The sequence below is a fragment of the Callithrix jacchus genome, chromosome 13 (genome assembly GCF_049354715.1).
Source record: "Callithrix jacchus isolate 240 chromosome 13, calJac240_pri, whole genome shotgun sequence".
Taxonomy (NCBI): domain Eukaryota; kingdom Metazoa; phylum Chordata; class Mammalia; order Primates; family Cebidae; genus Callithrix; species Callithrix jacchus.
In genome coordinates, this window is record NC_133514.1 from 110,724,144 (window position 1) to 110,750,478 (window position 26,335).

Genomic DNA, 26,335 nt, shown 5'->3' on the forward strand with positions numbered 1-26,335 from the left:
CACAGCATTGTTACTGAGTTAGTTCCATGCTGCACAAACTTATGTATTCTATTTTTTACCAGCATTTTTATTTTATGATTTTCACTGTTATAGTTTGTGCTGTTTTAGCCATTGTTTTGGTTTTGTGACTAACCATAATTCACATCAGCTTATCCATGTTTTTAGAAACAAAATCATATTTACTAGCTTGCAAATATAACCATTCCTAAAGTAGAACAGAATAAATTCAGTTTCAAAATATATTTTTAAAACATACTAATTTTAACTGACTTATTATAATAATTTTAATTAACACTTTTGAGTCTGCTGATTTAACTAGCTAACTGATTTGTAAAATGTGGTATCATGAGCAAATCTATTACCAATTCTAATTCTCAAGGAAAGCATACACTTGTTTGACTTTTTAAAAACAAATAATCATATTGGTGTTTAAGTTAATGTGATTCATGCTTATTTTAAAATCATATGTACCCTAGATAAAAATGTAAACAGAAGACATTTTTTAAAAGTCATTCAGCGTTCCTCTATTCAGACACAAAATTTACATTTCATGAACGTTACACCAGACATTTATCAAGCAAAATATACAGATAGAAGATTTAACAATAAATGGAAAGATTTGCAGATCAATCCACAGATGTATAGATAGAGAATTTGAATGTCAAATATAATTGTAATACAATATTAATTTTAAAGATATGCAAGGTCATAATAAAAACAGAAACAAAGCCACTAATGATTATAATTACATAGTTTGTGATAAGTATTCTTTTAAAAAGTTCTTAAAAGATTCCTCAAATTAGCTTGCAATCTAGCAGCCCACACACTTGTTTTCTTTGTTGTACAATGAGTTTTTTAAAAATCAGAAAATTTCACTTAAGTATGCAGATTTCTGGTTCTCTTAAAAGAACATGAAGTTTTAGTTAATGCAAAGCTTACATTTGATGTCACTAATAGACTGAGACTTCACCTTCAGTGTTTCAGTCTTTTTTTTTAATATGCAAAACACTAATTCCACAGTATTCTTATCATTTGTCCCAAAGAATCACTTAGCATATGAAGAAATGCTTTAAAAACAAACAGAACAAAATTCCTTTTTGGATTTTAGGTAATAACTTTCATTTCGTGATAGGATATATACATAAAACACATTAATATTCAGTATTGATAAACATCTGGTACACACAGCAACGAAATTACTCTCTGGTCATTTCAGCCAGCAATCTCTTGGGGTTCATTGGTACTTCCCATCCCAAAGACTGGTGCTTTTGCCACTAGAGGTAAACATGCTGAATATCGCTCCTGCTAAGCTACCTGTCCTGCCTTCCTTCATCTTCAACTTAAATGAATTTTTATTCCAATTATCATTTATCTGTATTTCTACATTTAAATAGATTTAAACTCAGGCATGTTCTGTTAGAAGAAAAGTTAGAGAGTGGAATAATTTTTGGCATTGGGAAAAGTATCTGCAAAGATCTCCATATCTGTCATAAAAGAGAGAGATTGAAAAGACAGAAAAAGCCCTTATCTTGGAAATATTTTTAAGCTATTAAAGCTTTAATTTTTTTCATAATGTAAGGTAAAACATTGAAAAGATCGGTGGAGAAGATTTATTCTCATTTATTATTTCTTTATTAAAAAGATAGTGTTAACATTGGACTTATTGCTACCTAGCTGAAAGAGAAGATTTATGCCTGGGCACTAGGTTTATCCTGATGTGGTTTGACTATTCTGTGCCCAAATCTTATCTTGAATTACATAGTTCCCATAATCCCCACATGTCATGGGAGGAAACTGGTAGGAGGTAATTGAATCAGGGGGCAGCTACTTCTATGCTTTTGTCATGATAATGAGTGAGTTCTAAGGAGATCTGGTTTTATAAAGGACTTTTCCCCTTTTGCTCTGCATTTCTCCTACCTGTCACAATGTGAAGAAGGACGTGTTTGCTTCTCCTTCCACCAAGATTGAAATTTTCCTGAAGCCTCCCCAGACATGAGGAACCATGAGTCAATTAAACCTCTTTTCTTTACAAATTACCCAGTCGTGAGTATGTGTTTATTAGCAGGGTGAGAACAGACTAATACAATCCACAAATCCACATAATTAAGTTTCTAATAGTGAGTCCTAATATTTTTGTGAATGTATTTGTTAATATTTCAATCTCGTTTAAGGTAGAGAAAGTTTCTTCTTTGATCCAAATACCTTAATACTGTGTATTAGTTTGTTTTCACACTGCTTATAAAGACATACACTAGAATGGGCAATTTACAAAAGAAAGAGGTGTAACTGGACTCACAGTTCCACATGACTAGGAAGCCTCACAATCATGGTGGAAGGCAAGGAGGAGTGAGACACATCTTACATGGATGGCAGCAGGCAAAGAGAGCGCCTATATTCCCATAACACATGGGAATTCAAGATGAATCTTTGGTGGGGACACAGCCAAACCTTATTATGCTTGCTAGATGGAATAACTGTGGAAAGAGCATAAGCAACCATCTTAGACCAGAAGAATCAGTGTAATCAGTGTTGGGCTCAGTGGAAACATTACAAAATGGGGTCTCTGTCAACTTTGTGGCACTTACACACCAGTGATGAACTTCCTATCTCTATGATTCTTTATTATGTGAGAGAAACATTCCAGATTTAGGTATATCTTGTAGAACATTTTTATATATATTTATTTTATAATATTTATTATATATAATATCTATTTTATGTATATATAATATTCTACAAGATATACCTAAATGTATACATTTATTTATAAAATTGCATTGCTTACCATTTATCTGTATATATACCGATTCATATGTATATATACACATACACATACACATACACATATTATGTTATTAGTAACAGCCTTAAGAACATAGGTTTGTCCAGTTGCATCAAACTTTTAGTTCACTTCCTGTGTAAGTACTGGTGAGCAAGAAAGGTATAGAAATAAAGTGAAAAAGAAAAACAAACTACATATGCATGGAGATGAAGGAGAAAAGGAAACAATGTGCAAATATTTGAGCAATGCAACATAATGGTAATTATCTACTGAACAAGGAGGAGGGCTTAGGGACATGGAGGAATTGACGTTGACTCTTTTGTTAGTGTCTTTATTAACAGGTAGATGCAGTATCATTATTTGAAAAACAAGGGAACATGAGAAAAATGAAGAGATTGGGGAAAAATATTATTAGATATTATTAGTTGTATTTAGAGCACATTACTCTTGAGAGAGTGGTGAGAAATTTTTAGAAATTTACTGGCAGATAATATTATATCATATATTATTATATAATATATGATATTTATAAATTATACAATATATAATATATTATATATAAGTACATAATTTATATTATATAAATTATATAATATAAATTGTATATGTTTATATATTATAAATATATTTGTATATTATATATATAATTATATAGTAATATAAATTATATATTATTATATTATACATTTTAAAAAATATTTATATACTCTATATATACACAGGATATAACCATAAAAACATACTGATAATCAGTGACATTGAGGATTGATAAGCATCTGGCATATCCCTCAATAAAATGGCTTTTCTGGCCAAACAGTGCTTATATATCAATAGTGTCTGCCACTAACTCTCCTTGTATCAATGAAACAACAGTTTTGTAATTGATGGTGGGATACAATAACTAAGTAGAAAATGTATTAGAAACAAAGATAAAATGGCAGATGTGAGAAGTTTTTTATTTTATTTTATGTTTTATTTTAATGCAGTGCCACCTAAAAAGTAATGTAACTTTTATGGCTGGTTTCAGCCAGCAATGTGAAGAAATATGAAATACATATCTCTTCTGTATCCCCTCATTGCAGTGTAGTCTGTAAGTTATAGTGAGCTGACATAATTAGGGAAGCTGGATTCCTAAGGAACTCTCTGATAGGTGTCCACATTCTATGAACTCTCATTCACGTTTGTGGCTTCATCAGAAATACAATATCAGAAATATGAGAGAAGAGGCAGCATCAGCACTTGGAGAACGTAAGTCAGTGGCCCTGAATAATTATATGGGATCCTGAAGAAGCTGACAGCAGCCAAGGGCTGTGGGGGCCACCATTTTCTGAGGGGCGTTCACTTCTGAGGCTTCATTGCTTCAAGGGCTGGAGCCTTTTTTTGTCTAAAAAGATTCAGAAACTCATGCTGGGGAAAAGTCAAAAGTTCAACTCTAAATAACCTCAAGGACAGAGAATTTTGTATTCATTACTTTCCTGTTCAATATAAAAAAGAAATATCGGAGACATGGCAAAAAGGTATGGACCTGACAAAAGGTTTCAATTTACTGGCTATATTAAAAGGTAAGACAGAAAGAAAAAGTAATGTCTTGGTGACAGAGCTGACAAACCCTTCCTGAAATGTTGCCTTAAATCTTCAGCCCTTAAATTAGTGGTCAGAAGTCCTTTATTCCTCTAAGTGTTTTAAGCAATAACATACAAATTTCTTCTCAAAAATAACTGCATTTTAGAAGATGAAGCCTGGATGTCTTCATTAACAAGTTTGTTTCTGCTTGGACAAAAGATAAAGACCAAAGCTATCTTTACACATCTTAATTTACTATGTACCTTCTCCACTCAAACTTCCTATTCTCCCAAGTCTTCAAAAACTCATGAAATAATATGATTAATTCTAGGTCTACAGTCAGGATAGGAAAATAAGAAGTCATTTTTAAACTGCAAGAAGCTATTCTTACCTCATGTGGATAGGAAAAGGCATAGAAAAATGAGGGAAAGCAGGGGAATCAGAAATAATTCTAACTTCACCAGTCTTTTGATTTGAATTCTGGACTTCTACACATAAAATGAATGTTACTACTAACAACCTTTAGAACACGGATTTGCCCAGTCCTGGTGTATATTCGATTCCCTTGCTGTGGAGGTTCCCATAAGCAGGGACGTTAAGATAGAAATGAAGTGAAAAGGGAAAACGAGGCTAGTGCGGTGGCTCATGCCTGTAAGCCCAGCACTTTGGGAGGCACTGGCCGGCGGATCACAAAGTCAGGAGCTCAAGACCAGCCTGCCCAGTATGATGATACCCCGTCTCTACTATAAATACAAAAATTAGCTGGGTGTGGTGTTGGGTACCTATAGTCCCAGCTACTCAGGAGGCCAAAGCAGAATAATTGCTTGAACTCGGGAGGCAGAGGTTGCACTGAGCCAAGATTATGCCACTTCAGCCCAGCCTGGGTGACAGAACAAGGCTCCATCTCAAACAACAACAAAAAAAAAAAAAAAAAAAAAGGAAAAAGAAGCTGTAAAGGGATGGAGACAGCTGGACAGCTGGGAGAAAAAGAAAACAATGCAAATATTTAAATAACTAATATTATAGCCAGAGATATTTTGATTTTGAAAATATTTTAATGCATTACAATTATTAACCCAAAATGGTGTGCTGTGTCCTTATAAAATTGTATTATTATGGTAGTCACAGTTATCTGTAGAAACAAATAAGTGCATACGTATCCATAGTCATGCACCACTTGACAATAGGAACTCATTCTGAGAAATGCATCATTAGGCAATTTCATGTTTATCTGAAAATCATAGAGAGTATATACACAAACCTAGATGGTACATCCTACTGCACTCCCCAGCTACATAGGCTCACCTACTGCTCTTAGCTTACAAACATGTACAGCATGTGACTGCACTGAACACTGTAAGCAATGATAATATAGTGGTAAGTATTAAAGTATTCATGTGTCTAAACATATCTCAATGTAGAAAAGATACAGTAAAAATAATACAGTATTATAATTTATGGGACCAGCCTCATACATACAGTTCCTAACTGACCGAAACATCATCATGCATGCATAAATGGAGAGAGAGAGAAAAAAATATTTTTTTTAAAAAATCTGCTTAAGCTCATGCAATTGTAGGGTCTGGTAGGTCTGAACGCTGTAGGACAGGCTGGTAGGCTGAAAACTCAGTTAAGAGTTTAAGATGCAGTCTTGAGTTGCAAGCTAGCACTTCACGCAGGGTTTCCATGATTCAGTCCTGAGAATTCCTTCCATTCAGGAAATCCCAGTCTGTGGGGTTAAGGCTTTCAGCTGTTTGGATAAGGCCCAGCCAGATTACATAGGATAATCTGCTCAACTCAATCAAAATCTACTGATTTAAATATTAAACACTCCTTAGAAACAGCTTCACAGCAACATCTAGACTGGTGCTCGACCAACAACTGGGCATCATAGCCTAGCCAAGCTGTCACATTGAATCAACCACCATAGTGCTGATCACCATTTTTATGCATTTGGTCTCCAGAAGTGTCTGAATTTATTAGAGAAAGAGTTGCATTAATTAGTAAACTAAAAAAAATACACTGAACCAGGACCTATTGAAACAGACTATACCATTATTATTTTTTCTTTTTGATACATTCTAAATGCTACCAAAAATTGTCAACCATCTCAAAGTAAAAGTGTCTCTATGGTTGAGTAGGTTTATGTCTAACACTTTCAACTAAATTGTCTGGTGGCTATTCATTGAAGCATGCTACTTTCAAAGATGGTGGCAGAATTTAAATTTAATACAAGAACTTCAAATTTAAATTTAATTTATAAATAAATAAGTCAGGAGTTCTTTAAGAGGCAATTCAGCATAGAGATTCAAAATGTCATGTATAACACTACAGAGATCCAGATTTCAATCTGCATTCCCTATTTTAAAGACTATGAGAACTTGGACAAAATATTTATGTTCTCTAAGCTTTAGTTAGTTGGATTATTAACTAGGGGTAGTAAAATTTACCACCTAGGGTTTTGGTGCAAATAAAATTTGATAATGATAAGAGACTCAATAAAATACTTGGTGAAAAGGAAACTAATTTATATATTTTATAAATAATAAATATTGCATTTTTGCTGTTCATTTTAGATATATTAAGCTTAATACTTAAAAATCTGTTACTGTGAAAAGTCTATTTTATTCTTCAGTACTAGTAATTTTGGGTAGATAAAAAACTAACATTTTCTCTTTCTTCCTTGTATTGTCCCAACTATTGCCTTGCATGTCCCTCAGTCAAGAGGTAGAATCTATTTCTTCTTTCTATGCATCTAAAATGGCCTTAAGCTTGCTTTGAGTAACATAATGAAGAAAACTGACTTGGGGCTAGTTCCAAGTCCAGGCCAAAGTAGCCCTACGTGCTTGTACTTCTGCTCTTGGAAACTGGTCCAGGAACTATGTAAATAAACACATGCCTCCCTTTTGAAGAGGAGAGATGATATGCAGCAGAGATGAGCTTTCCCAACTAAGAGCATCCTGGATGGCTCAGCCATTCAGTGTGACTGTGGCTGCTTGAAAATCCAGGGTGATATCAGCTAAGACTGGCCCAGGTCAGCAGAATCATCTCCTCACCTACAGACAACAACAACTGGTTTTCTTTTAAGCTGCTGTGTCTTGGGGTGATCATGTTGCACTTCCAGATAAGGGATAGGGAATTGTTAAAATCCAAAGTGGGCAAAGGCAAAATATATACATATTTCATTTGCAAATGGAGCTAAAAGTGCCTTTACATTAATGAAGCTTAAAGGGGAGACAGAAAATGCAATAAATAAATAAATAATTAAAAAGGGAAGACAGACCATGAAATAATATGAAGAAAGACCATGGATGACAATAACTAGGTCTGTTTTGACTGTTCTAGTTTCCAGTGCAATATTGTGGAATAGAAGAAGAACTGAACAGAGGTCTCTACTTGAGAGTTTGAGAAAGCCTTGTCTGGAAACCTTTAGAGGTCACAAGAAGTGACAATGAAGAATGAGGTGGGTGTTAACGAACCCCTGAAAACATCGTTTTATGACTTCTGAAGAGAGGAGGAATTCAGGTATCTTTGGTGCTTGATTCTGCAGGTGGGAGGGAAAGGAGCAATTTCTCCACCTAGGATGGGCAGCAAGAGCAGCTCTATGGTTAGCAGGATATGAAACAAAGGAAAAGTAATTGTTTTGATTTTTTTAAAGTATTGAGGAAAAATTATAGATGAATAAATTGGTTATTTGTTTTTCTGTTAAATCTCTGCAAAGTTTCAATAGAAAAAAATGTGCACATTCTAACCACAGTTAAAATGTAACAAATAGCTGTTAGAAACATGGAATAAAAAAAAAAATAGGAAGCCACCAAGAAACAACTAAGATAAAATAAGTGTATGGGAAGATGTAAGGAGGTAACATTTATGGCTGCAGAGCTCAAAGGACAGAATACACACTCATTCCTAGTAAGGGAGTGTTGTATGGTGAATAATGCTGTGGTTTGTTTGCCACAAAGCCAACAGAGTGTTGAGGTAACCAGCTGGAGCAAACCTGTGCCCCTATTGGTTTCAAGGATAAATGAAAGAAGTTGGGCTCAATGAGGAATGACAAAGGTCATGCCGCTTGGAACTGGAAGGCCTAGCCCAACCTGCAGTCCAGCTCTACAGGGCCGATCTCAGCTGGCTTGATGGAGGGGACTGCTACAGAAACTCCAAACCCAACCATGTGTCAAAAGAAATCCCTCTCACTTGGGAGTTACAGTCTTCCCCAGATGAATCATTGGCAAATATCCATTTAAAAATAATTTATCTCATTCAAATACAGGTGATTATTGAAAATAAAAGAACCATAAAAGATGCAAAGAAACAAGAAAAAGAAGAAAATATGTGGAAAAAGCAAATGATAGATGAAAAACTTTCAGAAGAAAAATTGTTGATATAGTACATAATGTTGAGAATCTAACATATTTTCTTAAATAATAACAATGAAAGTAAAATAATTGTTTGTATGACACAAAGGCAGAAATAAAGATTTTTTTTAAATTAACAGATAATAGGAAGAAAACAGGACTACCAAAATGTGAAAGACATGGAAGACAATTTGTCTCTCAGGCTAAACACTTCGCTTTATCTTTGCCTAAACAAGCACGCAAATAAACAAACATCAAGGTCTCTATTATGAAAGAAAGGGGTAAAATACATCATTCCTCCCTTGCCCTCAATACTCAGAGCAGGAGTTTCAGTCTATTGCCCTTAGTACTCACAGACCACGAGTTTCAGCCTATTACCACTTCATCCCACCTCCACTTTAACAACTCAGCGCATTTATATCTTGAATAGAACAGCAGAAAGAGATATATTAAGTTACATCTTTTTTGGCTGTTTCTCTCCTACCATTAAATGAGAAAGAACTGCAAATTCTAAAATGCTGAAGCAATACGTTATGTGTTGGAGATTATATTAAACCATCTTTGCTTAGAGAACAAGCCTGATTAGGTCACTGCCAGAATGTCTCAGGACAAGAGGCAATTTTGGTTCCCTTTCAGATATCGTAGTTTTCTCTGTGTGTGTGCCTGTGTGTGTGTTGCTGTTGTTATGTTCTGCAGTGATTAGCTTGTGGTGGACATTAAATATATTTTTCACATCAACAAACTGATATGATCCAATGAAATCTGGCTTGAACCAGGATGTGGCAGTATCTGTGAAAAATTCTAATGGCAGTAGATGGTGTCCTATCGAGTCAAAGAGTCATAGCATAAATCCATCTTTTTCAGGACGTTTCTTTCTTTTTTTTTTTTTTTTTTGAGACGGAGTTTCGCTCTTGTGAACCAGGCTGGAGTGCAATGGCGCGATCTCGGCTCACTGCAACCTCCGCCTCCTGAGTTCAGGCAATTCTCCTGCCTCAGCCTCCTGAGTAGCTGGGATTACAGGCACGCGCCACCATGCCCAGCTAATTTTTTGTATTTTTCGTAGAGACGGGGTTTCATCATGTTGACCAGGATGGTCTCAATCTCTTGACCTCGTGATCCACACATTCAGGCCGTTTCTTTTGAGACAACCACAAGGACAGAAGAAAAACCATATATATGAAAAAATTAAAAATTAGCAGGCCGGGCGTCGTGGCTCATGCCTGTCATCCCAGCACTTTGGGAGGCCGAGGTCAGCAGATCATGAGGCCAAGAGATTGAGACAATCCTGGCCAACATGGTGAAACCCCATTTCTACTAAAAATACAAAAATTAGCTGGGTGTGGTGGCACATGCCTGTGGTCCCAGCTACTTGGGAGGCTGAGGCAGAAGAATCGCTTGAACCCAGTTGGCGGAGGTTGCAGTGAGCCGGGATTTGTGCCACTGCACTCCAGTCTGGAGACAGAGCAAGACTCCGTCTCAAAAAAAAATTAGCAAACGAAATATTAATACATTAAAAAATGAATACAGAAAAAGAAACATATTCATTAAACATCTGTATATTAAAATACAAAATCTTATGTAATTTTATATGAATATATATAATATACATAATATTGATACATGTATGTATATACATATATACGATCTTATAGAAATAAGCAAAATAAAGCTATAGTTTGCTAAACTTTGTTATGCTAAAGTGTTCTAAAATTATATAATATTATCGATTTGGGGCAGCGAGGTAAATTTCAGAATATCTTGTTTATACACTGAATTTATGGACATAAAATCTATCAGAAAAAAAAATGTACAAAGCATTTGCTCCATCTCTAGGCTTTCACTTTCAAACTTAATAAATTAACAATAAACCGATGTACTCTCTGCCTTCAACAATTTTTAAAAACTGGGGGAAAAAAATATACCACCAGTTTAGAGATTAGTCAAGCAGCCCAGCTCAGCAATTTATTGGAAAAAGTAATGAAATAAAATGAGCACCTAATTGTCTGTCCGTACTTCTGCAAGGCGCTTTCAATATATGGAGACGGGGTTACTTACAGAAATCCAGCTCAGAACCTTTTTAAGTGATACAACAGAGTTCAGGGAGACCAGAGTCCAGAATTCACTGTATAGAAAACTCTAAAATTGGGAGCTTCAAAGAACAGGATCCCAGGGTACCTGCAGAGTCTGTGGCTGAGGATTTAACCATGTGAGCCAGGAATGACCAAGGCCAGGAAGAGAAGCACTGGGAAAGGTAGGAGGAACAGTTTCAGAAGCTCACAAGGTCCTAAGGCTACTTCGTGTACATACAACCAGAGCAAAAAGACCCAAATGCATAAGGAACTAAGGGCTACAAGGGGAAAAATAGAAGTCGTTCAGGAAAATTATACCTGGACCAAAGTTTGTCCTGAATCCACTTAACAAAGCCTAAAACACGTCTCAAAATGATCAAACTGTTAATCAATCACATCCCAGAACAAAGCCCTAACTAAGAAAAAAAAAAATCTAACACCCAACAAAGTAAAAGTCTCAATGTTTTGAAAATTACCGAGAATGAAAAAAAAAAAAATAGGAAAATGCTACATAGAAGGAGACAAATCAATTAATACATAAAAGACTCTTAAATGACAGTGACTGTAGAATTAATAGGCAAGGATATTAAGTCAGCTGTTTTTAAGAGAAGTCATTGGCAAGTTTGAAGTAGAGGAGTGCTGTGAAAAGACTGCTGTGCGATAGGAGATGGAAATTTAGTTAAGAGCAGATGCAAGAGAGTGATTGGGAAACCATGAAATAATCTGGATAAGAGATATTGATTTGCATGGAGGAACAGGAAAAGGTGTGGTGAGAAACAGAATGTGGCTAGATTTTGAAGATAAAAATGACGAGAGATATTGGCCCATTGTGAAATGTCAGAGAAGTAGAAAAGTAAGGAACTAGATGGGCATGTTTTGGGCCTTAACAATGTTAAGAATGGAATTTTCATTGACTGATGAGGGAAATCTGTGGGCGTAGGATTCCATGGCTGTGGAGGAGGAAAGGGTTATGTCAGAAAAGATTTTGCTTCGGACAGGGTGACTTTGAGTTGCCAATTAAATATCTAAAAAGATAGTTAAAAGGTGGGTCTATGGATACTGAGTTGAGGCAAGAGGTCCCCACTGAAGATATGCATTTATTTGTAGTCAGTATATAAACAGCAATATAATATGCCAAATTTCATATATGTAGTATAATCTTTTCGTTACTAAAGTGCATGTCCAAGCCTATGATTCATTACAATATAAATATGCAATCTGAACAAATTCCAGGATATGAATTTGTGTGCTGAAGTCAGAGGAAAAAGTTTTTATAATAAATAGCATTCCAATATAGTGAATAAGTATGAAAATAAGTATGAAAAATAAGTATTGGATTGGAAATATAACAAATGTAGTGAAGTTAAGAGAATGGGATTTTCAGCCTAGAGAATAAACAAACAAATTCATGCTTTTCAAATAGACTAAAAATGCAGTAGAGGAATCCCAAGGAAATAGAATAGAATTCAACAATGAAAAGTAGAAGAAGGAACAGTTCAAAATATGAAAAAGCAAATCTCTGATAGCTATATGAAGGGCTAGTCTTTTATGAACTAGATCTTATTAAACTTCAACTTGATGATGTGGTTTGAAGTGCCTGTTTTCCACACCTAAAAATCAACCTGTCAGTGTAGGCACTACAATTTTCACTGTGAAGGATTATTTCCTTTGGGTAAAGAGATATTTTATGCAATACTTTTTAAAATTGTAAATAACCTTAAATGAATGAATTATTCAAGCAGTAACATTTTATCTTCATGAGATTGACAGAGATTAAGAAAACAATTACCTTCTAGGCCATGAGGGAAATATTTTCTAAAAAGGTACGTTGTTTAGTAGGAGGAGAAAAGTGTGTTTGAAGCCTTTATAAGGAGCCAAGTGGCAATGGATCGGGAACTGGGGAAGATAACAGCCTGGAGAGAAGGAAAATAAGAAGAGTTTAAAGATCAATTGTTCCTTCTTTATAAATTTGCTTACCCAGGGAAGACATGCTTCTGGAAATCTAACTCAGAATGTTTGTCTGAGTATATACATTGTATTTTTTTTAATTGAGACATTTTATAAATAAGAGATAAAAATAATCAAATGCTATAAACTATACAACTAGTGTTTGCTTATTTTAGAAAAAAAGAAAAAGCTCTTTTTAAATATAATATTTATAATGAATAAAATTTAAAAAAATTTTTTATCATAAGGCAAACAAAAATTAGGAATTTGGAAGTAAGTAAGATATCTTTGAGTATTCTAATGGGAATATTGTCATGGAGGACTTATTAATAATTACATGATACTACTTGTGTTTTCATTAGCCAGAGGTCATTCAAGAGCCAGATGAAGCCAGAAGAATCAGCTCACACCTATAATCCCAGCACTTTGGGAGGCCAAGGCAGGAGGATCACCTGAGCCCAGGAGATTGATCGGGGCTGCAGTAAACTCTGACTGCGCCTCTGCACTTCAGCCTTGGCTATAGAGCAACACCTTGTCTCAAAAAAATAAACAAAAATAAATAAAATAAAATTTAAAAAGGGCCAAAAATACAATGAATAACATAAGTAAATAGAAATAAAATAAATTAATTAAATTGGAAGGAGGTCATTCTTGGTGGGAGTGGGCTTTGGAAAGTGTCATGTATTACTGTTTTTGGCCCATTTTTCTTCCCGATAAAGAGAGAATAAAGAATTGCCTAGGCCCTAACAGAACCCCAGTGACACAGATATTAAATGAATGGAAATAAGAGGAAAAATCAACATAAAATGTTGGATAGGAGAAATCTTAGATGAGTGGATGTCAAAATCCAAAGAGGAGACAGTGATAATCTGTTTCATTGGTATCTTCTTTTCTTCTTTTCATTTTTTTTCCAGTAGAGATGTAGTCTCACTATGTTTCCCAGGCTGGTCTCAAACTCCTAGGCTCAAGCAATTCTTCTGCATCTGTTTTCCATAATGTTGGGATTATAGGTATGGGTCATTGGTACCTTTGAATAAGAATTTCAGTAGAGTGAGAGAATACAGAACTCTTATTTTGCCTTGGGAATGCATAGTGTAGGAAAAGGTAGGAAACCATTCATACAGTCAACTCAAGAGTGTTTTGTCTGTGGAAAAAGAAAGTAGTAGTTATGGGTATCATTCATGCAAGTGAGCATTGTGACAAAAGTCATATGACAGAGTAAGCCTGTGACAGAAACATGAGCACATTAAATTCCTGGTGAGAGACGTTTGGAACAAAAAGAAAAAGACCAATCCAAGGGGCAGACATAAGAGCATACTGAATAGTGCCTGGGTACCTAAAACAGCAAAAGGTTGGAAACCCGAATCATGTGAAGGTTTAGGATCCCACAGAGGAAAGATTCTGCTCCTTTGTAACAGGAAAGAAAGCATAAAATTAATTGAAAAATGTGTTTAAATATATTGGTTGAATTTGAGGACCAGTTCATGTGTAAGTTTTATTTTGTTAGTGTGTAATTAAGGATTAGCCATGAGGACAATTAAGAGTGTTTAATTTGCCTGTCTGCCTGAACTTTCTCGTATCTGTTCAGATCGCATAATTTTACCATATCTCAAAGAAAGTCTTCAGAAACAGGAATCTTTACATTTTAAAACAATAAAATCATAATGTTATTAAAGAAAACAGGGTAAGCACTACACACATTCATGTATACATGTGTCTCTATGTTGATATACATATCTATGTGTGTGTATATTTCTATTGCTGTCTCCATTTCTATTTATACTTCTATATCTTTCCTGAGTGCTTGGATTCTAGTTTTAATAACTCAAAGAGCCTATCTCCAGCTTCTCTACTATTCCGGCTATCGCAACATCTTATATATATTAGCCCCTAAATTAAAATACTAAAACAAAATCATAATCAGATTACAAAGGCATGCTGTTTAAGAAAAATATTCCCGAGGATCCTACTAAGTAGTATCCCTTCCCAACTTCTTTTTATTTCTATAATACTCTCGACCTACCTGCCCAGTCACTCTTGTTCTTTTGACAGTTGGTTGATGCTAACTGTTCTCTTGCTTCAAGAGGAACAACCATCAGTTGTTCTACAAATTAAATACATCAGTATTTCTATGAGATTGAACTTCCTTATATCAACAGCAAAATAGCCACTACTTCACATGGGAAAACTTGATTAAAATTCCAGACCAAGGTATTATAGCAAATTTGATGTGTGGTAGGGATGCATTAGTTCCTTCTCCTATACTTCCTATATCAACAGTCATTGAGTATATCCAAAAGGATATAAGGGCTAGGTTAAAAACTGTATTCTTTTTTCTTTTTTGTCTTTATGAGACAGGGTCTCACTGTGTCACTGAGACCAAGTGCAGTGGCATGATCTTGGCTCACTGAAACTTCTGCTCTCAGTTTCAAGTGTTTCTCGTGTCTCAGACTCTCACGTAGCTGGTCCCCCACCACGGCAGGCTAATTTTTTTATTTTCAGTAGACATCGGGTTATGTTAGCCAGGCTAGTTAAAAACAACAACAACAGCAACAAAAAACCTGTCCAGATAAGATAAACCCACTAACCCCCTTTGCATGGCTGCCTCTAAGATCCTCACTCATAGGTCTTTAGTTCGTAGCCCATGCTAATTTCTTCACTCCCATTTTTTCTTGTGTCACATCAACTAAGATGATTCTGACCTTCCCTCCTTGTGAGGATAGCTTTTACTGTATTGGAATGCTATTTATTATCAAAACATTTTCCTCTGACTTCAATGCGCAAATACATATCCTGTGGAGATAGTACTCTAGAAAATGTAACAAACAGAAAACGCTGTTTGTAAGTTCTGTTGTCTAATTTTTGACTTATTTTTCTGCATAACAGAAAAATTATATTGCTGCATAACAACTTAGCACAAATTTGGCAGCTTAAAGCAAGGTGAAACCCCTGTCTCTACTAAAAATGCAAAAAGTAGCCAGGCATGGTGGCACAGGCCTGTAATTCCAGTTACTATGGCGGCTGAGGCAGGAGAATCACTTGAACCTGGGAGACAGAGGTTGCAGTGAGCCAAGATCACACCACTGTACTCCAGCCTGGGTGACAGAGTGAGACTGCATCTCAAAAAAAAAGAAGAAGAAGAAGAAGAAGAAGAAGAAGAAGAAGAAGAAGAAGAAGAAGAAGAAGAAGAAGAAGAAGAAGAAGAAGAAGGAGAAGAAGGGGAGGAGGAGGAGGAAGAAGAAGAAGAAAGGGTTAAGAACACAGAGTCCAAAAAATGCTTCCCAAAAGGTTACATAACATGTGTTGGATATGGGTAATGTGATGCAGTGTAAGTTTATTTACTGATTGACTTAGAGATGACAAACTCCTGTGTGTTGTGAAGCAGCACGTAAGCCAGGTATAAAACGTTCAACTGTAAGTCCATGGTCTTCTGGTTTTTGTTGTCTTGTTGTTTTTAAATGTAGTAGTTCATCCTTTAAATAATTACAACTAATGATGTAAATATTTGAGTGTTTTTCACCACATTCAATTTTTTTGACTGTCTAATGATGAATTTTCAGCTGTTTTCTGAAAATAAATATATTGCTTTCAAAATATATTTTAAGCTGTAATCATGTCAGCTATAAATATGTGAATTATAGTTTTATTCCCATTATTTTGTAGCTAATTGAAGGTTTTCATTTTTAGCATGTTCATGTTATATTCTTACAGAGATGGGATACAATATTATCTTTTTACTAAGATATTTTAGAAAGCAATTAAGTCATCTTTGAAGCTCCAGGGCACAAGGCATATCACTGCAAATGTGAGAGCAAATAAAATGATCTCTGTATTGTTGTGTTTAACTTGTTCTAAAGCAAAACTACATACATTGCCCTGACTTTATGATAATCTGCAACAGTCCGCTTACCTGGTAAACACTGATACAATAGCAATTATCTGTGAGTTAGTTATAAAGCATTCTTTGTAGCATAGCAACATCGGATTCTTCTTTGAAGAATGATCCCTCTGTGCTTAGTTGACATGGGACAGAAGAAGCAAATCCTGTACTCTGGATTGGAAAGAGTCCCCTACCTGGCTGATAAATGTAACTTTTTCTCTGGCAACCATAATTGATTCCTGAGTAGTCATTTGGTCCAAATAGGTTAGTCAGCAAATGATATTCATCCCTCATACATTTTTGGAACAGATGGAATAAAGTGATACCCCCATCTCATGGTGGAGACAGGCTAAATCATGGCCCTCTAGAAGACGTATTCAGTCCTAACCTCTGGTGCCTGTGAATGTACTCTTACCTAGAAATAGAGTCTTTGTAGATGTAATTAAGCTAAGAATCTGGAGAGAAAACCATTCTGCATTTAGGGCAGACACTGAATCCAATGACTGATGTCCTTAGAAAGGAAGGAAGAGTTTGAGTCAAAGATGCAGAAGAGAAGGCTGTTGAGATTGAGGCAGAGATTGGGGTAATGCAGGTGCAAACCTAGGACATCCAAGCAAAGAGAAAAGCATGGGATTCTCCCTCAGAACATGCAAAACAACAACAACAACAAAAAGATACACCGTGATGTTGGAACTCTGTCCTCCACACTGGGACAGAATAAATTTCTATTGCTTTAAGCCTCCAAGTTATTGGTAATTTATTATGGCAGGCCTAGGGTAACTAGTGTAGGCTGCTTTGCTGGGCCATTAGAATGAAAGGACCAAATTTCTCCCAGGTAAAACCTTCATGAGAACAGAGCTAATGTGCAGGAAGGAAGAGATAGAAGGCAAAAAGACTGACTCCTAACATCATGACAACACCTCTGTTTTGCAATGCCTGAGGTCAGTCTATCTACCCTGGGCTGTATTAAGCCATATTGATTTGGAATTCTTTCACATGCAAGCAAGAACCTTGATTAAGGAAGCTAGAAAAGTTTGAACAAGAGTTGGAAATGTTAGGTGTGATTTAGGAGTGTTTATTAATCAACATCTAGTTATGAACATATAAAAGAATATCCACATTCCACAGGTTCATTAACTTCAATACATTTAAAAATAATTCATTGCACAATTACATTTATACAACACATTGATATTAGCTAAGCCTTCTATGGGGGTGATTCTTCTATTCTCCTCCCATTCATTCATTCATTCATTTATCTATTTAAGTATGTTAGTTTTTAAACACTTGCCTATTTTCTGGCACTACAAAATACTCCAGGCATATCTTATATATTTCTGTCCCAGTCCTAGAATTAACTTTTTCTGCAAAGAGCCCTGGATCCTTTTACTAGACAACATTATTAGAAATCAAGGTGCTGGTTGCCACTGGGTTATTATTGCTTCTAGGATCTCAGCTGACAGAGCAAGGAAATATACGTATATACTGATAACTGTATAAATATATGTCTAGAAATCTTAAGGAAACCATCTGTACTTTTATTAAACTAAACATGAATTCATATTGATGTCTCCAATATCACACGAATCATTCTAGCCATTGCTTATCTATAACCTCGCACTACAATGGTGAAAATCCTTCTTCCCACAAACCATCCTTCGTTTACTTCATTCAATTGCATTATATACATATAGGAAATTCAGAATTGTGAGCCCGTATCTTTGTAGAAAGCAACTTCATCAGCTAGAGTACAGTGCTTGCTTACGTAGAGCTCATTTTGCGTTAGTTTTACACGCTCTACTCATGGCTAAGTTACTTACATTCTTATTGTTCTTCCTGCCTGCTCCATCCGGGTTGATTCATTTATTTATAAGACTTGTTTCTCACATTTTGCATTTAGTTTGGGGATCTCAAAAACCTATAAATGAAGTTTTAAGAAGTTGCATACATTAAGGCACACTATGTGCCCTAAAGTTAAAAGTGGTTTGACTAATGCAGTGTGTTATATGTCTTTCATTTGCAGTATCACACAGAATAGTTTCACTGTCTCCCTCCCTGAAACACTGACAACCAACCGCTGATTTTTTTTGTTAGGACTTGGCAGCATTCAGTATTAGTGGCAGAGGAGTTGTGTATGTTCTGCCCCTTCAGTTCATTTGTGTTTGTCACAGTGTGAGATCTCTCTCAACATAGGATTAAAGGTTAGTATTTCCATATATCAATACATCCAAAGCAGTCCAAGTCCTTTATCTTGCGATCAAACGAGGTGTATTCCAACCAACACTGAAGGGAAATAAATATCAAGACCTCAAATAGTGCTTTTTAAAGAATTCTTAATGGAACTATTGTGATCAGCAAACTTGACTCAATGCTTTATATCCAAATGCCTCAAAAGACTTGATCCACTCTTATTGTCATATTTCTAACTCGGTTTCTCATATTTTCTCTCAATCTCCTGACACATTCCTTCTATCATTCACCAGTGGACATTGCAAAAGGCCAATTCCTCATAGTGCTGCTGTTTTCCTCTTTCATTTTGTTTCTTGAAATGGGTCCATTTTGCCAGGATCAGCTCTCCTCTGTGTGTTTGGCCCACATACCTCCTCTGAGCTCTGGTTAAATTATCTTTAACAGTGTGTTAGATGTTTTTACTGAGTAATTCACAGATATTCTCAACAGCAAAAAAAAAAGTCAGTGTTCTTTTGTGTGAAAGTGAACACTCCAACCTCCCCCCAGTTTCGCCAGCCTAATTCTCATCTGGCTCCCACTGTGGATTTTCCATTTCAGTTATATCGATATTAACATTTCAGTGTATCAGTCTCTTTTGCGTTGCTCTTCAGCTTGTTTACATTTTTATTTCATTGTTCTTCCTAAAACCTTTTGAGTATTTCTTCTGTTTCTCAGATTCTTCTTCAAATTGAACATCAGTCTGTCTCTTATTCACGTCTAAATACAGCCAAACCAGCCATTGCAAACTTTAAGAATCCGTTGGCCAGTTTTGCCATTATGATTTTTGAACATTTTCAGCAATCTGGCTATATACACTGAGTATATTTTTATCATTTCACGTTTATACTTTGACTAAAATTATTCACCATATAAAACAAAGTTTTTCTTCCATGATAGTTAAAATTGGTGGGTATCTGGTGACATTCTGTAATCCAAAAGTAGTTTCCTTTATGACAACACCCTAACTGTTTTAAAAGTTAGCCATGGGCCGGGCGCGGTGGCTCATGCCTATAATCCCAGCACTGTGGGAGGCCGAGGCGGGTGGATCACGAGGTCAAGAGATCGAAGCCATCCTGGTCAACATGGTGAAACCTCGTCTCTACTAAAAATACAAAAAATTAGCTGGGCATGGTGGCGCGCGCCTGTAATCCCAGCTACTCAGGAGGCGGAGGCAAGAGAATTGCTTGAACCCAGGAGGCGGAGGTTGCGGTGAGCCGAGATCGCGCCATTGCACTCCAGCCTGGGTAATGAGCGAAACTCCGTCTCAAAAAAAAGACATGATGCGTAAACAGATAGTTGTCCTGTATGACTTTTTTTTTTTTTTTTGAAACATTGCAATTCTGAGCCAGAAAGCAGTCAATTAAGGCAGAGCAGAGATTTTTCTTGCCTTCATTTACATGCATAAGAATCACTATGTTTACAGTTGGAGTATTATTTGCCCCAAATCATGCTTTTTCCATCCAAGTTACTAGTATTATATTGAGTTAAAACTTCTCATAGACTCTGGCAAAACATGAGTTATTCATTGGGCAAAGACTTTACCAGTTTTTATCTTTTCTGTTTCTATGTCTTTTACTTGCAAAGTGAAAGGGCATGATACAATTTTAAATTAAAAAATTTGCATAATTGTTCGGATGCTAATTCAGTCAGGGACTGAGTTTTACTCCTTGTCACTTCAGCATCTAGTTCAATACCATATACATAATAAATGAAATGTGTTTGATAAAGGAATACATAGCTGTGAAATTTACTTTGAATTTGCATTCCATTAAATTATTGTGTTAATTCCCTCAGGCAAGATTCATTTTTCCCTTTTGTTAAGGACTTTTACTTAGCAAATAATTTAACTTAACACAAAATAGTGATTTTTCGGGTGAGAATTTCAGAAATTACGCAGTCAATATTTGGTGCAAGTTATTTGCATTTCAAAGGAAGCTGTATATCATCTTCTTTGTTAGACACCTTTTCTATCTTATAATATATCAAGATTTTTTTTGCAGATTCTGTACTGCTTTGATTGAGGCCATTGCAAAAGTACAATTCCTCAAAAATTTCTGTACTTTAGAAAGAGCTTACAGCTTTCTTTTTCCTTTCCTTTCCTTTCCTTTCCTTTCCTTTCCTTTCCTTTCCTTTCCTTTCCTTTCCTTTCCTTTCTTTCTTTCTTTTCTTTTTTTTTTTTAGACAGATCTCATTCTGTCTGCCACCCAGGCTGGAGTGCAATGGCGAAATCTCTGCTCACTGCAACCCTCGCCTCCCAAGTTCAAGCGATTCTCTTGCCTCTGCTTTCTGAGTAGCTGGGACTACAGACATGCTGCAAGCATGTGCCCCCATGCCCAGCTAATTTTTGTATTTTTAGTAGACACGGGGTTTCACCTTGTTAGCCAGTCTAGTTTCAAACTCCTGACCTCAAGTAATCTATCTGCCTCAGCCTCCTAAAATGCTGGAATTACAGGCAGGAGCCACCACGCCCAGCCACAAACAGCTTTCTTGTATAAAAATTATAAAACTATTGTTTTAATTATTGTTACCTTTTTTGGCATTGCATAAAAAATTTAAACAAGACCAGAACGAAATGATTTTTTTTCAAATTGCTAGAGTTTTTCAAATGCTTAAACAAAATCTGACACAGCCTTTAGAATAATTACTATCTACAGTGTTCCTCCAACTCATTAGAACTATAGAACTTCAAAAAAGAGAATTTTATGTTAAACTGACAAATAAAATAAAGCATTTTTCTTGTACCTAAAAGGAAAAATAAGTGATTGAAACTACAGTGTTTTTTAAGAAGTTAGTTTCACTTTTAAAAAATGTTATCACGCAGCTCTTAAACCCATTCAGTCATCCAAAATGATTGCTCTTGGTCTTTTAACTTTATAAAATATTTAGTTGAAGATGAAGGATAGAATGTTTCCCCAATCGTTTTTAATTCATCATTATTACCATTTGCTTTTGATTCATTTTTATAAGTGATTAGAAGTAATCTTAATAAATTTTCCGCATGTTCTATTTCAGTAATAATTTGATATTTGAAACTTCACTGTGACAACATGTAATTTAAAGAAACTCATTTACATTACCTAAAACTATTACTCTTCTTAACATGATAGACAGTGCTTTCAATGTAACAGCTTTTTAGATGCATCTTCTGAATAGCCATATTTCTCTTGACACTTGCATTAATGGTTGTGTCTTCCATCTGTATTTCAGTAAACTTATCTACATTTAAGAATGTTTTAAAGAGTCTGGTTATTTAACCAAAGTGAAAATACGTAGTGCCTCATAGATGAAGCATTTGAGTTTTGTTTTTAACAGTGCTATCTAGCAGTTTCTATGTGTGTGTGCATGTACGAAAATTAGGGCTACTCCCTTGCGGTTGTGACATATTTTCATGTGAATTAAATACATTTTTATGACACTGGTTAAATCGTGAAAAAGTTTTTCCTTAGATTGTTCTCATTTCATAATTAGTTTTAAGTTATTATATTTACTATTTACATGGTCTATGTAAAGCTGAATATATCAATTCTTCATTCCCATAATCTTAAAAATATTTTTATATTGACAGTGAAATAAAGATATTCACACAGTTGATTCCAGAACAATCCACAGACCATTCTTGTGTATTTACTATTTTTGACAAATACAGTCAACTCTCTCCTTTGGTCTAAATATGTAGTCCTTCTAAGGTAAGTGTAAACCTGGGGCCATTAAGTGTTTTCATATTTATTTTTTGAATGGAAGTTTCAGTTTTACCATAGGAAGGGATTCAAGTCCCCTATGAAGTCTTTGGGAATATAAAGAAGAGCAACTCTTTGATGTTTTAAAATTTCAAGTATTATTGGAATGAAACAAAGAAGAACTTCCGCTTCTAAAAAGGCTATCAGACAGCTGTAGCCCATCAATGTTTCTGTATCAACTAAAATAAACCGGACAAATTACAAATTTACTGTTACAGGCCTGCTGCCTCTATTAACAACCTTTAAATTTTCTACTAGAATACAGTAACTCTGTTGTTAGAAAATGTAAATGTGAATTTTTCCAAAATTCCTCCTTGAATCATAAACAGTAGAAAGGCGTGCACTGGGTTAATAAACCACCTGTATCTGGTTCATTGCTTTATAGTCTTTGAGGTCTAGAATATTTTGCACATAATTAGTAGTCAATAAATCTTTGTGAAATTAATTAATTAAACACAATTAATTCTGGGTAATTTGATATAATTAAATGATAACAAATACAGAATGATTGCTTTGAAAATAATTGAGACAATTAAACATAAATTTTAAATAAAAGGCCCTGATAACGTACCATGGAGATTTCAGTAAAGTTCAAGAGAAGTGGACTAACAGCTTGTCCACACATTAAAAGAAAGAGTCGCTGTTAACCAGAATTTCGAATCATGCGGGGCATTTTGTCAACTGTAACTCATCTACTTTCATGGACTGATATTTCTATCTAAGAAATAGGTAAAATTTGGAACAACAGACGTAATTTAAGTGAACAAGTTTCAAAAGAAATCCAACCTTTGGCCTCACATGTGGAAATTGTATAACTTAGCTCCTTGTACTTTATAATACAGCTCCTCCCTGTTGGAATTTCAGCAGCCAAAACAACTTGAACCAGAATTTACTGGACTCTCCCTAAATATTGCAATCAAATTTCCTAACAGTAGAATTATACAAAAACAAAACAAACAAATACTGGCAAGGATTTTTAACTAGTATTAGTAATGTTAATGAAGGAAACAAAATAAAACAGTTTGGAAAAGCCAGTATGCTGCATAAAATCGTATATACTGTACATCAAGGGTGATGTTTGAAATACCCAGCTGTGATAATTTTAATATGTAAAGTAATTAACTAGAACTGTAAATTGAAGCATCTAATTTAGTAGTGTGAATGATATTTATAATTCTTCCTAAAGTGTCATGCCAGGCTAGTACTTTGTAAAACGCATACTCTACTTCTCATTTCCTACTGAGTGGCAAAGAAATCATAATGCATCCAAAAGAAGTAGTGTAGGGAATCTCTTGGGATTGAGTTTTCATGCTAAAGAGTATGAAGAGAAAACACTGGCCCTTCCTCTATTTAAAATTCAAGTCATTTTAATATGCAGCATTAGGAATGCATCTAAGATCAGAGATTTTCTAAGTGGCAACCTTTAATTTGAAATATTTACAGTAAAGCTTATGAATTCATTAGACTTTGGAAGCCTGAGCTTTGAGTCTTGGACATAATTTGCCAAATACTGGAGTGAGGAGGGATTCAAACAAGGACACTATATAATTCTGCTTGTAATTCTAGGCAGCATAAATGAAGCACAGCTGGACTTAGAACCAAACTCTCCCTAAACAGTGAGGAACATAGAAAACCCTTGGCTAATCTCCAGGTGACACTGTAAATTGGCTTTGTTGTCACTAAATGTATCTTCAACCAGCATCTAGACTCTTCATATGAACAGAACTTTTCAAATATCCTTGAAAAGTCACCAGGTGCTAGAATAAATCTTTATCTAGACTCTGATTGTTTTATAGATTTAATCTTGCTTTTCTCTTAAGATAATCTAGGCACAAAAGCGTCTCCTTAAACTGGTATATCTGCAAACAAATCTCTATGAACTGTTGCTATCCTATGCAAGGGTACAGCATAGTACATACACCCTATCTACCCTATACTATACTAAACATACTAAATTTGCCAAGCTATGCTCTGCTATGAACACATCACCGTCTTCTGGAAATAATTATTGCTTGTACATAAATCCCAGCTTATCTGTCTTGCCGCTACAAATTCATATAAGTTCTGGGCCATGAAAAAATTTATTTTCTAATTTGACTTTATTGTAACTTTAATAATGGGTTCATTTTTTATTACTTACAAAATAAGATACTTTAAATTTTTTCTTCTTGTTATACACTACTATGGATCACTATTCTAAGTCTGAATGGAGTTTTTGATAAAATATTTAAGACAATTTTTTACTCATAAACAATGGAAAGTTGGTTCTGTCCTAAACAGGAAACAAAAATGTTCTTCTCATTGTTTGCAAAATAATTATATAAATGATCATCTGAAAGATGAAAAATCATGTAAAAATGATGGAGATTATAAAAGTTTTCAAGAAGAAAGAATACTCACTATTACCTTATGGGAGGTAACCCTTCCTGCCTGAAAAAAATAAGTGCTAAAATTGTAACTGTAAATGGATTGCAGAGACTTTATGTTAAACAGTGAATTACTACCTAATTCAGTTTTAGTCCATGAGTCTTGTGTGTCCTGTAAAAGATTTTCCTATGTTAGAAAGCCTCAAAATGTTTTTGCTTCCTGATAATAAAATGGTAAGTTTCCTCCACATCAAAACATCATGCAAAATATGGCACATCATCTTCTGAGGTGGGAATTCATGTAAATTTACATTATAGCAGACAGCATGACCCATGCAACATATTTTGTCACCTGATGCTTTAAAATGGTTGCTCAAAGCACTGTTGAAAAATAGGCAGCTCTGATTTTAATTAAAACCTATAAAAAATAATAATATCTCTACAGGTACCATTGAAAACGTTTTTATTATATTATTCTAATTTTTGCATTTAAGATATATCCAGGACCCCAGGCTTTTGAGGCAAAGGCAGGAGGACAGCTTTAGGTCAGAAGCTGGAGGCGACATTGAGCCATGGTGATGCCACTGTACTCCAGCCTAGGTGAAAGACCAAGGGTGTCTCAAAACAAAACAAACAAACAAACAAACAAAAGATATTGCAGTTGTTATTTGGTAGATACTAATATAAAGTCTGGCTACAATATTCTTTAATCAAATATGTGCCAATTCAGTGGGTAAAACATTTAATCTTATACAATTTTAATTTGTACCTTATATTCTCAGTGATTCTAAATATGCCTTAAAATATACATTTATTTCCCTATGACCTGAATGTTTATATTTTTATCTCCTTTCTCTATTGGGGTGCTGGTGATTTTCTTGTTTTTGTTAACCTCTTTAAATATTTTTCATAAAAATATGCTATTAGATGTCATATATTTTGTTTAAAATCTTTCTAGTTTTCATATTGGTCTTTGAAATTGTTTCTAATACATGTCTTTTTGATCATGACTTTTAATTTTTTCTAATCAGTTATAATTTATTGCTTTATTACGCATTATGCCTAGAAAGCTTAGAAATTGTTTCTCACTGGAATAATCTTTTAAATTTACCTTCATTAGACAGATATATTATGTCTGGCTGTTGTTTTTATTTGTAAAACGAGGTATGGACATATATGCATTTTTCTCCATGTGTCTATATAGTGTTCTTGACTGTACCCAGTAGCCTTTTTTTATAATCCATAATTTCTTTAATGATTTGAAATGCTCTCTGTATATTCGCCTATTTTTTGACTTTCCCTCTGCTTCCACTGAAATTTCTGTGTATACATGTAACATTATTATTTGAAGTCCTACAATTTTACCCTATGTTAGACATCACAGATAAAGCATACAGATATATATTA